General features: G+C 40.9%; 1 pseudogene; it reads left to right on the forward strand.

Moving 5' to 3' along the window:
- Positions 1–2,258: 2,258 nt before the first annotated feature.
- On the forward strand, positions 2,259–2,783 carry LOC102758605 (annotated as a pseudogene).
- The last annotated feature ends 2,249 nt before the right edge of the window (positions 2,784–5,032 follow it).

Here is a 5,032-nt window from a genome sequence, read left to right on the forward strand (position 1 = left end):
AACTCTGAGACTGAGAAAATTGGAGAACAAACAAAATACAAGACCTGGAAGAAGTTGATCCGACACAAACGTACCACAAGGGCACCCAACCAGCCATCGGAAGCAGCAAGAACTTCTCAAGGAACCTACTGCCCGGTGCACATTCCTCTTCCCTTCTCCCGTCCGTCATCAGAGCTTGATTACATACTTGATTATGTAATAAAGAGAAAAAAACACATACTTTCCTCTAAAGTAAGAAGGAGATGTCATTACATCACTGGGAGATGCCTTCCAACATGATGTAAATATGTTGCCTTCCACTGAGCAGTGTGTGGCACAATGAAACTTTAGATACACCCCCACATATTAAGTATGTTTTCTGGTTAATATTTTTGGTATTTCTATGCTTATCCTACTTGTTTTTTCATTTAATTGTTATTTTTGTTGTTGTTGTTAATCCTCACCCAAGGATATTTTTCCATTGATTTTTAGAGAGAGTGGAAGGGGAGAGGAGAGACAGCGAGAGAGAAACATTGATGAGAGAGAGAGAGACACATCAATTGGTTGCCTTCCACACGCCCCGACCAGGCCAGGGACCAAACTTGCAACCGAAGTAAGTGCCCCTTGACTGGAATCAAACCCAGGACCCTTCAGTTCACAGGTCAATGCTCTATCCACTGAGCGACTTTTTAAATTAATTTCTTTTAGAAATATTCCCTTCCTTTTCCCTCTCACATTTTGTTAATGATATTCATGATATAATAAATTCAAATAATACAGGATGGGGCAAAAGTGGGTTTACAGTTGTTCATATGGAAAATAATATAATAATTAACAAGTAATAATATAAGAACAAACTGTGTTTGTGTACTCACAACTATAAACCTACTTTTTCCTCACCCTATATTTAAAGAGGTCTCTCCAGTGAATTTTTTGGTATTTGCAGAGGGAGATAGAAAGATAAATTTGGCAATTCTTCACTCTAGTTATTTATACTCTAACATATATAATGAAGCATTATAAAATAAATTAAAGTAATAAATATAGTATGTAATAATGCAAAATACATATATATTATACAAAATGCAATCAACTTAAGTAATAAATAAAACATACAATAAATAATATAAAGCAAATACATATAATACAACAAACAATAAATTAATAGACAAATAAATACAATTTATAAATATAAAAGCCTAAGCAACTGTTACGACTGGTCGACCAAACGACTGGTTTACCAAATGACTGGTCGACTGGTCGCTATGATGCGCACTGACCACCAGGGGGCAGATGCTCAGCGCAGGAGCTTCCCCCTGGTGGTCAGTGTGCTCCCACAGCCAACCTCCTGTGTTCCCTCCCCACAGGACTGGGCGAGATGGCCCTGATCGGCCCCCCTGGCCAGCCTGGCCGAGGGACCCCAACTGTGCACAAACTTGTGCACTAGGCCTCTGGTATACAATAAAGTCAAGGAATAGATAAAATAAATTAAAATACAAAAAATTAATACAAAATGCAATCACTTAAAAAATACAGTATACAATATACTCAAGTATTTACACTCTAGCATATACAATAAAGTGTGAAATGTAATACCCACTAAGTGCTGTGAGAATTAAGCTTTCCATTTCTTCCCCGACTCTAAATGGAAAACAATCTCTCTGGTCTTTGGTGTTCTTATTTGTAAAATGAGAAGGCAGTGTTGGCTTGATCATCTCTAAGGTTTTTGTAACTATAAACATTCTATAGTTTGACAAATATTTGATGTCTGAGGAGGAAGAGTGAGAATACAAACACTGTTGGCAGCCTACCTACTACAGAGGCTCCTCCTCCTCACTGGGCAGTCTCCATCCTCCTGACTAAAGAACCTAGTTTTATCTGGGACACAATATGCGTGTGCTAGAAGTAGCCATGCTGAGAGGAACTCTGGGAGAGTCTTCTAAAATTGAGAGACTTGGGTCTGGCCGGTGTGGCTCAGTGGTTGAGCATCGACCCAGGCACCGAGAGGTCACCAATTCAATTCCCAGGCAGGGGGAGTGCAGAAGGCAGCTGATCAATGCTGAGGTTTCTTCCTCATAGATGTTTCTATCTCTCTCTCCCTCTCCCTTCCTCTCTCTCTAAAAAATCAATGAAAACCTTTTTTTTTAATTGAGAGACTTGGCTCTCATTTAGCCAAGTCTCCATATGCCTGGAACATGTAGGTGAATCTGGAGGTGCAGCAGCCAACTTGTGGGGAATTGGCAAACAAGAGGTCAAAATCTTACAATTTGGGATCTTTCCTGCTCTCCGGCGGCCGCAGCCATGAAGGTTGAGCTGTGCGGCTTCAGTGGGTACAAGATCTATCCCGGACACAGGCAGCGCTATGCCAGGACCGACGGGAAGGCTTTCCAGTTTTTTAATGCAAAATGCAAGTCGGCACTCCTTTCCAAGAGGAACCCTAGGCAGATAAACTGGACTGTGCTCTAGAGAAGAAAGCACTAAAAGGGACAGTCGGAAGAAATTCAAAAGAAAAGAACCTGCACTGCAGTCAAATTCCAGAGGGCCATCACTGGTGCCTCTCTTGCTGATATAATGGCCAAGAGGAACCAGAAGCCTGAGTTGGGAAAGCTCAGCAAGAACAAGCTATCAGGGCTGCCAAGGAAGCACAAAAGGCTAAGCAAGCATCTAAAAAGACTGCAATGGCTGCTGCTAAGGCTCCCACAAAGGCAGCACCTAAGCAAAAGATTATGGAGCCTGTGAAGGTTTCTGCTCCCCGTGTTGGTGGAAACCGCTAAGTTGACAGATGAGATTCTTAAATAAAGACCTGACTATAACTTTAAAAAAAAAAAAATCTTACAATTTGGGAGAGAGGAATGGAAAGAATCAGCCAGGGTGACTCTGGTACCCCTGGATTATCTTCCCCCAGATGTGTGTGTGGTGGAGAGGGGAGTGGGAGGGTTAGAAATACAAATAAGATCTTATTTATCTAAGCCACTGCTAGTTGTAACATCCAATGGAAGCCCAATTCAATAATACACAAAAAGAGTGAAGAAAGCTAGAAATCACGTCCATATATCATTCTTTTAAGTTATATTTAAAATGAAACATGGATGTCTTCATGCAAAGGGGCTTAACTGTCTTTGGAAACAGAGTTTAGATAAGAAAGATGAAAAGAAATCTCACCATACTCCATACACAAACATGTAACTGTATAATGAAGCACTTTCAAGCACCCTGACTTTTGAAACCTGAATAATAATTTTGTAATGTCTAGCATCATCCCTCATTTCCATCACAAATGACTATTCTTCAAGTGGGCCTGACTCTGAATTTTAAGTATGTAAACAGCCAAGTCTCCAGCAGGTCATTCATTCCCTTGGGATAAGAGCTTCGATACCAGCGGAACTTTTGCCTACTCTGACCTGTTCGCAGGGCGGTAGCCCTGTGTGGAGATCAAGTTTAGGAGGAGCACAAATGGGGATGGGTTATACACTATGATAGACAGGAACATCCCTGAAATTCCTAGGCCTCATATTTTTTATTATATTGTTGGTACCCCAAAATTAGCAGACCAGTTAAAAAGCTAGATTTTTTAAATTAAATAATGAATGATCCCTTAAAAAATCCCCTAAGCTTCATTCAGGGGTTGGGTATAACCTACAAAGAAAGTTTTCATCTTTGTTTCTTTTTCCCTGATGAAAATAAGAGCAACTTGGGGCAGGGAGGAGCTACACCATGTCTTATTTCACCCCTTACTTCTCCCATGTACACACATAGGTACACACACACACACACACACACACACACACACACCTTTCCCCAACTGAGAATTTGAACACTTTGAAGCAGTAACTTTTTCATTCATCATTACTTCTAACTCTTATAGTTTTTTCGCTCAAAATTTTGGAAATCTTTACGGAGACTGCTGAGCCAAACTGTGTGTATCCAGACTCCATTTCTACCCTTAGTCACTGTGAGACCTAGACAAGCTTGTTAGCGCTCTGTGCCTCAGACTCCTGATCTGTAAAATGGGGGTATAATAGTACCCACATCAGTATTGTTAAATAATTTGGGAAGGTCACTTAATTTCTTTGTGTCTCAGAGACCCCAGGATTGTTTGTAAATTAATTCAGTTCTTCTGAAACTTAGAGAAGCGTTTGTCATAGAGCAAGTGTTCATAAGGTGCCTGCTAATAACTGCCGAGACAAGGGAAACGGGAAAAATTGCTGTAATTCTTTTTCTAGAATTACAAGAATGTATCCTTTAACCTAACAAGAAAGTACCGATAGCATGTAATATTCCTCATATGTTTTCAGAATGCCCTGTTCCTATGCGCCATATAGTGTTTCCCTTCCTGCAATGGCTGCCTTTGTAAGATTTCACACCCCCATTCCTGGCTAGACACTGTCCCAGTCTCTTCATTCCAAAACAACATGGGCCAAATTCTGTGCTACATGCTTTTACTAAATTTTGGGGGGTTGTGGACAGATATTACAATACAATAGAAAATTACATATAAACAATATGAAACCTTAAAACTAAATATTAGACTCACTGCTTTAAAAACCCACTAGCCATTTCCTGTGATGAATGATTTCCCTCTAGCTTGTTCCCCTCTCATCTACTCCTACTACCTCCTCAGCCTCTTTACCTGCCACAGCCCGCTCTCCCCTCATTAATAGCTACCAACCTCTGACACCGCAGAGGCACCGTTTCTGATCCATAACATTTTCGTTCTGAGTGGTCCACCTCAGGCTAAATTCCACCTGAATCTGTATATTCAAAATGTCTGAAGGCATCTTCTTTCCACCCTTTTCTGGTCCTAATACTAGGCAGCTGCTTTGCAATTTCACATTATGAAGTAGAGTCCCTGCCTACTACTGTTGCAGGAGCTCCTACGTCGCATGAGTTTCTCCTCTTTCTGCCTCCTGAACCTAAATTAAAAGACCTACTCAGTGTGTCAGACCTCATGAACTGCTGTCTAGGTAGCAGGCCCTCTTTAGTGCCCGAGAAACAAGGAAAAACACACAGTGTCTTTTCTGGAGAAGCTCTAAGAAAAGCCGAAGACATGGAT

The sequence above is a fragment of the Myotis davidii genome, unplaced genomic scaffold, assembly GCF_000327345.1.
Source record: "Myotis davidii unplaced genomic scaffold, ASM32734v1 scaffold348, whole genome shotgun sequence".
NCBI lineage: Eukaryota > Metazoa > Chordata > Mammalia > Chiroptera > Vespertilionidae > Myotis > Myotis davidii.